Source organism: Alligator mississippiensis, chromosome 1 (assembly GCF_030867095.1).
Source record: "Alligator mississippiensis isolate rAllMis1 chromosome 1, rAllMis1, whole genome shotgun sequence".
NCBI lineage: Eukaryota > Metazoa > Chordata > Crocodylia > Alligatoridae > Alligator > Alligator mississippiensis.
The window spans coordinates 427,348,833-427,358,156 of record NC_081824.1 but is presented as its reverse complement, the minus strand read 5'-3'; the positions used below and the strand labels follow the sequence as shown (position 1 = coordinate 427,358,156).

General features: G+C 45.0%; 1 protein-coding gene across 3 annotated transcripts in view; it reads left to right on the top strand.

The window, feature by feature from the left end:
* The first annotated feature begins 2,408 nt into the window (after positions 1-2,408).
* Positions 2,409-9,324, top strand: part of MTUS2 (microtubule associated scaffold protein 2) — a 575,297-nt gene continuing 568,381 nt past the window's right edge. For all 3 annotated transcript variants that reach the window (XM_019497359.2, XM_019497357.2, XM_059719702.1), the window contains exon 1: positions 2,409-2,467. The gene's annotated coding sequence lies outside the window, so the exon portion shown is untranslated. The remainder of the gene's footprint in view (positions 2,468-9,324) is intronic.

The window sequence follows — 9,324 nt, the reverse complement described above, 5'->3', positions numbered from 1 at the left end:
TAAGACACACTATCCCACAGAGCTTACAGTCCTAGCCAGATAAAACAAGACACTGGGCAAGAGTTCAGACAGAGCAAAAATAAGGGAAGGTGTGGAGATTATTATTTGAATTTTTAAGAGGGGCTTAGGTCGATAGGGCTTTTTGGTGGTGTTTTGCATATTTAAGAAAAAACCTGAAGGGAGACAAGAATTGGAGAGTAGCCAGTCAAGCAGCAGAAAGCATTCCTCATTAGTAATATTTCCAAAAATGTTGTATTTGAAACCCTATTTAATTTTTCTTGACTCAAGTGTAGTAAAGCTTCTGCAAGAGAAAGAGGATGGACACACATTTTACTTTGGCATTCAGAAAGCTGGTACCTTGGGTCCATATAAAATAATCCACTACAGCTCAGTCATTTGTATGTACAGATGTCAACTTGCACTTATAACTATACTCATTACATGGGAAAAATAATATAAACATATTCATATAGCCATATTTAAATGGTGATGGTGTATGAAATACTTGACTAAATGTTCCTAGTTTTTCTGTGAAATTAGAAACTTGGAATTTTGAAAAGGGCTTGTGCAGTAGGCTCTAACCATAAGTTTTCTATGTCTCTAATCAAGAGATTACCCTAAAGCAGGGGTGCTCAACCTCCAGCTCTGGGACCAAATCTGGCCTGTTAGACTGGGCACATGAGGCTGATCCAGGCAGCATGAGGCCAAATAGGGGTTGATCTGGGTAGTATGGGACTGGATCCTGGTGCACAGGGCCTGATCTGGCCCACAGACAGGCCTCCTGCCACTCATCTGGCCTGTGGGGCCAAAAGCACTGCTGCCCCGAAGTTTAATAAACCCAGACTACTTTAGACCAGACGGAAGTGCCTGTTTCAAAGACAGTGGGATTTGTCACCCTTCTTGACATGTCAGGGCAGAATGGCTATTTCAGGGATTCCAGAAAGTGGTTGGCCAATTCTTGAGATCTGTCTGAAGTGATACAGTGTGCTTGTTCTTTTCCTTAAAGCGGTGATTCTCAACCGGGGTGTGCAGCACTTTTTTGGGGGGGGTTGAGATCCTTCAAGGGTGTTGCAGGGTCCCATGTAATGTTAGGTGTACAGACATGATTCTCAAGATAAACCCAGAGATTTCAAATAGGAATCCACACAGTTAAAACATTCTGACCTTTTATTATCTCTCTGTGTTCTTTGAAACAGGGGGACAAAAAGATCCTTTTTCCTTAGTCAAATGATGAGTGAAAACAAAGAGCTGGCATATTCTGAAGGGTGCTTTGAGTTGGGAGGGGTTGAGAACCACTGCCTTAGAACCCTGAACTCAGATGGTCACATATATCTCAGCTTCCAGGTCAAGAACAGAAATGCAGTACTCTAGAACTCTTGGTTCAGAGATGATACCTCCCATTAGACCAACTAAGAAATTACAAAAGAAATGATCTTTTTCTGCAAGCTCTTGGGCACACACACCGTTCCTCAGGCTCAGGGAAAACTAAAGATGGGGAAAAATCCCCATAAGTAAAGAAAAAGCATTGGGCATTGGCTGCGGCCAAGGCTGGGGATTGTGATGGCTTTTGCTGGCACTAAGTGGGAGGTTCCTGGCTAGAGGGTCTTGACCTTCAGCTTGGGGTCACATCGATCCTGGTATCCGGGGATGAAATTTTCCTCTCCTGACCGGTACCAACTGGGGGTGAGGTTTGTCTTCCTGTGGCGGGGGGATGTGGACGGTAAGACCTCGGGATCTCTCAAGCATGCATTAAGAAGCAGGATGTTGGCTCTCCTGCTTTCTCTGTGGCAAGTTGGGGTGCTGTGCCTTGGGTAGTGTCAGGGTTGAGGGCCGCTTCAGGAAGGGGCAGGCACCCTCCAAGAGCGTGGCGCTCGAAGACATGCCACGTGGCACGCGCCTCGGGGCGGTTGGTGGAGAAGGGCCTGGGGCCACACTGCCACGACAAAGATCGGGCCCCTCGTGGCTCCCCCATCTCATCTCATACAAGTCCAGGTCGCGGGTGCTTTCGGCCCCAACACGTCGCTGACCACGTGATGGTTACATTCTGCACTGGTCCAGGATGCTGGGGCAGGCGGGCCGGGGGCTGCCCTTCCCGCGGGTCTGTGTCAAGGCCCAGCCCAGGGAAGAGGTAGGCAGCAATGACAAGGCTCCGCAGCCTCCCTTTCCCCCTCCCCAACTTTGTCACTTGGGAATTTGTTTTTGTGGCCAGCCCTTCCCGTGGCACCTGGCCGCAGCCTGCCGGGCTCGGCGCCCCTGCGGCGCGCGCGGGGGCCGGCAGGGGGCGCTGCGGCTCCTGGCGGCGCGGAGGCAGCGGCGGGCGGCTGCTCCCCGAGCCTGTAGGGAGAGCTGCTGCCGTGCGCACGGGGCGGGGCGGGGCGGGGCGGGGCGTGCAGTGCGCGCGGCTCTCGGCAGCCGCGGCGTTTGGTGCTGGGGGCGGCGGAGGCGGCGACGGCGATAGCGGCTCCAGGTAGGGGCAGGGCGAAGTTGTCCGCGGGGCGCTGGTGTCGAAGCGGGTCCGAGGGGCCAGGGGTCCCTGCCGCCAGCCCAGGTGGGCGCTGCTGGGGGGGCCCCGCTGCCCGGGGTGTCTGCTCCCCCCGCGGGCCGTCCCGCGTGGCGCCTAGCGCCTCTCTCGAGGAATCGCCCACGATAACAAAGCGGCTTCTCTGAGTCAGAGGCTGTGAGTGGGGAGCTGTGGTGGGCATCCGATCCAGAGCCTGCCGCCCGTCCTCAGGTGCTTGCGCCGGGGTCTCAGCGAGGACAGGCAGGCCGGCTCGCTCCCTAGTGCGGGCACGGCGTGTGCCCACAGCGGGCTGTGTATCGGAAGCCGCCTTCCTGAAGGTAACCGGAGCGGGGAGAAGACCGTTTCTGTCGGCACCGAGCAGGCAGGTGGCTAATAATTTTGCTGAACTCGCTGCGTGAGCCAGGGGGTGGGATACGCTCGCAGCCCCCAGCTGACATGTCTCTGCTGGCACTATTTAGAAGCGTGGGCTTGGACAAAACGCTCGCGCTGGGAAGGGTTCAAGAGGTGTTTGTCCTTCGGGTCACTGTAACGGTAGGGATACGCCAGCACAGCTCTTGCAGCTCATTACGTGAAGGCTTTGAATGTTTATTAATGCCTATAGTTCAGCAAGTTGCGTATTAGCAATAGGTATTGATACTAGTGTAAGGGTAGCAAAATAAAGTGTGAAATACTTGTATACAGGTAAGATTTTTGCAATGGATAGGTGTATGATACAGGCACTTTTGAGACGCTCTGCGCTGAGCTGTAAAAGGATGTAGAAATGCCTTTTTTGTCTTTGTTTTTATTGTAAGTGTGTTATGTGTGTGAGGTTTTATACAGGGTTAGTTTTTGTGCCATTTGGATTTTTCATGTAGTTTCTATGTAGTATTTAATATTTAACTCTTATATTTTGGCTCTGTGTCAAATCTCTCCTTGTCAAACCTTTTTTTTTTTCTCTGATGATCAATATCTTTTAAAAACATCTGTATAAAGAGTTTGGTAGAGAGAGAAAAATCTTGACTGCATCTAGTGCAAAAAGGGAGGGGTTTTTTAAATGGCTAGATGTATCATAATTTTTTAGCTATTATTTAGTTCACTGCTTGTTGAAATATTTGTAGATTTGATTTTTGATAGATACAGCTTGTCTTTTTTGGATCTGTTGAGGAATGGGAGCACGTTCTGGTTACGGACTGAAATATTTTTTTAAAAACAGGTCAACAAAAGGAAGTCAGATTTTGATCATCATTTCTAATTTGTCTGTTTGGTTTATGGTGGGATTTTTTTGAGGTGAGATTTTTTTGCATGTCTTGCATTTGTTGTTTTGCTAATGGCACTTGTGGAGACTTTAATAATAAACATGACAGCTTCACAGGTGAAATGCTACTAGATATGCTCCAGAAGTTTTTTGTCAAATATTTCTCATGGTGCCAGCAATACCTGGTCTTTTTAATAAGATAAAGAAAGGGGGGCAGCTAATGTATAACTTAATATGGTTGATAGTAGAGGTTTGTTAAATAGCATTTGCCATGATATTTAGGAAGAAAGCAGCAGTTTCCTAGACTTTGTAAAAGCTCTTAACACTGTACATTACAGGAGGCTATTCAGGGACCTTGGTAACCATTCACTGAGAGGTAATTTTCTCAAGAAGTAAAGATCAGTTAAGAGATAAAAAGTGCGGAATGGGAGTTGAGGGCTGCTGATGATTTTTTTTTTTTTGGTTTGGGGTTAATAGAGGATGCCCCAGGGATTAGCTCTAGGACCAGAATTGTTGTTTCTAATGAAACTTAGTGACTGTCACATGATCGGACAAGCACAAAGTAATGCAGTTTGAAAGAGCTAATTTAAGCTACTCATACCCACTGATGGCTTTTGGACCTGCTATAACCTCTTAGGAAGAAAAGATCTAGGTGACATCTCAGTGAGAGTGTCAGCTAAGAGGGAGGCAGCAGCCAAAGGAGGAAAAAATGAATAGGTTTGCCAAGGAGAATGCTGAAAAATGCTCAGTTTTTCATGTGTTGTTCAAACATTTGTTAAATTACTATATTTGTAATGTTACTATCATCCTGCACACTGCAGTTAAGGTTATTAAACAGGATGTTTGTATCTGAAAAAGAAAAATAGCTGAGAAAAACAGTAGAAAGTTAATTGATTGATGGGAAAGAATTCTGTGCCTGGCTTCAGTTCTGCAAACTTATACTTGTGTAAGTAATGGGTTTTTTTAAAGCAAAGTAGTTCAGTTTGTTTTTAAGGTGTCTTAATACTGGTATCTTATTCTAATGCCTGTATTTCTATACGAATCTGTGGCAAAGAACTGAGACCTAAATACACTGAGGGATGTAGCTGTCCAGCTCCTGGAGTGGAATTCACAAACCTTCATTAAGTTCAGAGTTTATTATGGAGAGAAATAGATCCTTAAGGAGAGGATTTATGATAATTAGAGGTGCACAGATGCATCACAGTCTATATCATATCAGCACCAGTAAAAAGAACATTGACATTATCAGCATTTGACTTTTTTTGGCTGATGTGGCCAGTAATGGTGCTGATAAATGCTGTGTGCATGCACACAGCTGCAGCAATCATGTAGCCAGCCCAGCAACTTGGAGAGCAGCGTCCAGCTGGTAAGTCTGTTGGGGTAAAGGAGGGGAGGAAAGGGGGGTGTGTGTGTGTGTGTGGGGGGAGGGGGGATTGAGGCCCCCATCGTGAGGGAGGGGTGGGGCCGGGGCAGATGCTGCCTAGCTGGGGCAGGGCGCTGGACGGAGCTGCAAGTGGCTCGTCCAGGGGCTGTGGAGAGGGAGGGGGTGCCCCCCAGATGAGCCATTCCCTCCCTGCACCCCTTGGGTGAGCTGCTCTGTCCCATGCCCTGCCCCAGCTGGGCAATGCCAGCCCCAGTCCTCCTCCTCCCTCACTGTGGGGAGCCACCCCCCAACAGACTTACCAGCTGGATGCTGCTCTCCAAGCTGCTGGGCAATTGGATTGGTATCTGCTGATATGGCTTGTTAATAATTGGCCATCGGTATCACCCCAAAAAATCTTTATCGGTGCACCCCTCACAATAATTGTGCTGCTGAGCTGGGGAATGCTGAAGCTAGCCTGTAAGAAATGCCAAATCAGCCTAAGCTAGCCTGTAGGAGACCCGATCTTGTGGACACAATACTCAGGGCAGCAGGTAGGTGCCCATATGAGACTAAGACTTACAGTTTGAAATTGCTTCCTGGGTTTTAGGTGCCTGTCATTCCTTTGGGTGCAGCCATCTGATTCACCCTTTGTGTAGTAGTGCTGGAGCATTGTTTAACTGTGGTGGTCCAGGAAACTTGCAAGAAGCAAGGCTGGGTTTTTTTGTGTGATATCTGTTATTAGAATAATTGTATAGTTGGGAGAGATGTTAGACAATCTTTTGGGCCCAGAACGGCACCTGAAAGCTTGTGTAAAACATGTCTTCTAGCTATACAGTTGGTCCAATAAAATAAATCAGCAAAACCCCCTTGCTTCTCCATTTTTTGCACAGTGGTGGTGAAGCCTATAGTGCCCACTTTTTTATACAGAAGTACAAGGGTGTCAAACTCATCTGCACCCACAGGCTGGATTAGGGTCACTGGGCTGGTCTGTGAGCTGGGTCAGGACTGACCCTTATACTGTGTTCAGTGCCTGTGGCACATGGGTTGGACCTGGCACCACAGATTGGACCATGTGGTTTTTATGGGCCAGATCTGGTTCATGGGCCCCATGTTTGACATCCCTGTAGTAGCTTATGACACTAGGAATTGGGTAACAGGGGATCTAGGCCCTCCTCAGCCCAATGGGGTTCAGACCTTCATCCACTACCTCCCAGGAGTGTGCCCAAACCATCAGGCTAGAGGCTAGGTAGTTTGTGGGGGCACTCTCCACTCTTCTTGGCAGAGCTGTCCATTCTCTGCAGAAAGGAATGCATGCTTCTTGGAGCTCGAAAGAGAGCAAGTAAGATGGGACTTGTGATGAAGCTAGTCTCCCAAAAGGAGAGGAGTTCTGGGTTCTAGTCCTCATTCATAATGCCAACTGTATTGTATCCATTAATGCCAAATACATTAATTGTCCCTGAGGCACAAACCAGAAGTTAGATGGCCCTTCTTTCCCACTGGCATGCCCTCATCACCAGGGATCCTGGTTTTCTCTGTTTTAAAAAAAATTCTCAATTTTTTGGATTAAAAAAAGTAACCCAAAATCCACATTTTTCCATGATTTTAAAATGCAACACCATACTATAGCAGTGTTTCATTTTACATGATGGAAAAATGTGGATTTTTGGGTTACTTTTTAAATCCCAAAATTGGGACTTTTTCTTTAAAACAGAGAAAACCAGGATCCCTGCTCATCACTGAGGTATGGAGTCAGGATTCCTCTTTCACAGAGCTAGGAAGAAAAAGTGCATCCTACAGTCCTTTCTGCAAGGTAGCCCTCCTTCAACAGGAAGGTTGCAGTGAATGCCCTCCCCTCCCCTCCCCTGGCCTAGTCCTTAATCTGATGGTTAGGGTACTCTTCAGAGAAGTAGAAAATGTAGGTTTAAACCACCTCAGGTTGAGGAGGGCCTAGAATCCAGGTCTCCTGCTTCCTGGATGAATCCTATGATTGGGCATTCTTACCACCTTTAATGCTTTTTTAATGGAAATGGCAGTGGCTACTGTACTATCGGTAATCGGTGGTTTTCAGAATGAGATAGGTGTGGTCTGAGTGTGTCTTCTAGATCAGGCCTCCTGGGAACTTAGTCATGGTGGTATCCAGTTTTGAACTGGAAATGGCCTCTGATATAAGAATGGCCAAGTAGCAGTGCCTCTAAGGATGCTTAGGACAGGACCTTTTTCATATGTCTGTCTAACTTAACTAGTGACAAGTTAGGCATCTGAGCTGACTTGAACTTAAGGGGAAGAATTATGATGCACCGAAGTCTCTCTTTTTCTTTTCTTGTCTTTACTAGGCTAAAGCTGCAACCACAAAATAACTGTTCACTGAGGCTGGTTTTATAAGGAATAACTGCTTGCATGCAGGTTTGAAGGATAAGGCCCAAAGGAGCAACTAAATTGCCATAACTCCATAATGCAGCTATGATGATTTGGCACCTCATACCAGCTAAAGATCTGCCCCATACTACTAATAATATTGACTTAATATTATTGAATATAGTAAGACCAGTGGTTTCATTTTATACTTGTATTGCATGTATATGGAAGAATTACACAAGGTATAAAATAGTGAAGAAATAGCTCATCAATTTATCAAGGTGGCTTAAGTCCCATACATAAAATATTTTAATATTAGTTTAAAACTTATCTGGATATCTTATTTTATTTTTTTTCTGGATTCTTTGCTATATCCTGAGTAAGTCCTTGACCTAAAACTGTATTTAATAAGTCCTCTTTTTTTTTTTCCACATGCTCTATATAGTCATTGAATCTTAAAATAATGAACAACACAGGGAAGGCTAGTTGGGCAATGTGCTTGTCTTAAGAAAATGTTATATGTTGTGGCTTTACTGACATTAGACTTGCTAGAAAAATTTCCTACAGGAATTAGTAACGTCAAGCTGCCTACCAGATAATAAACCTCTACTGGTGACCAGCTTTACAGAAACAAACCCTGCAAACAAGTCTTAATAAAGCAACAATTTTGAAATGGGATGAAGGGATCTTTCCCTTTGTATAGACTGTTTCCTTAACAATTAACCTAAGATTTTTATTTGAGAAAGCATCATAGAATTTTTAAAGAACTAAATGTTTTTTCAATGGGTAGAACATTAGCAAGGGTTTTAGTTTGTTGTTTTTTTTATTTTTCCCAAGATTCAGAGTTAATAGGAAGACAAATCTTCCTTTTTTCAGAGTAAGAACTAATAACCAGCAAGGGGTAAGAAAGAGTTCTTTTTTATCTCTAGTATAATATTGGTCAACTGTATTATTCAAGTTCTGTTTCTCCTTTTTATATACAATTAAAAAAGTAAAGTTTTGTATTTCATATTTCACCCCAAACTATTTTGCTGCTATGTTTGTACATTCCTCAGGGCTGCCTTGGATACAGAGCTTACCAAAGAGCCTTTCTGGCAGCCAGGGTCAACTTAAAGGAAGTGGAGCTTCAACCAGGATCCCTTCTTTCAGCATATTTGGACATGTTTCCTAAGGGGAACACAATGCAGAGCATTGTATACAACTTGAGATTCCTCCAGTCCAGGGAAAGCCTCATTGGGAAGTTTTAAGTCAGCTGTACAGCAGAGGGGTCTGGAACAGGTCTGAGGATTTGTGTGCATACACTGAAGAATATTTAGGTGCATAAGAGTGCTGTTATGTCATAATTAGATGATGAAAGTTAAAGGGAAAAAATAAAGATCTGGTGTTTCCTGTTTGATAGGTCCAGCCTGGCTGAGATTTAATGATGCCAAAATGTTAGAGAAAATGATGGCTTGTATATAAGGAAAGTGTTGAGCTTTAGGCAATAGGCAGGCGAGGTTCTTTCAGTAGATATGATATCTGTTATTATTTTCCAACTGAGTAGTAGGAAAAAAGTTCTTAGCAAACTTTTGTGTGCAGTCACCCTTCTTCTGGCATAGGGAGTCTTTGCTGTTTTGAGACTCCAAGGAATGAGAGAAGCCAAAAGTGTGACAGGATGTCAGTGAGAATGTAAATAGGTAGAAATTAGGAAAACAAAAGGTGAAGCGGGGGGGAAAGCCAAACCGAGCTTTAGACAAGAAATCTAGAGAACATTTGCCAGAGTGTGTATGAAGTTTGAAGCCCACAACATTTTCAGGCTTTTTATAAAAGTAAGAAATGTGCTAAAATTATCAGTCTTTATACCCTTGTGAT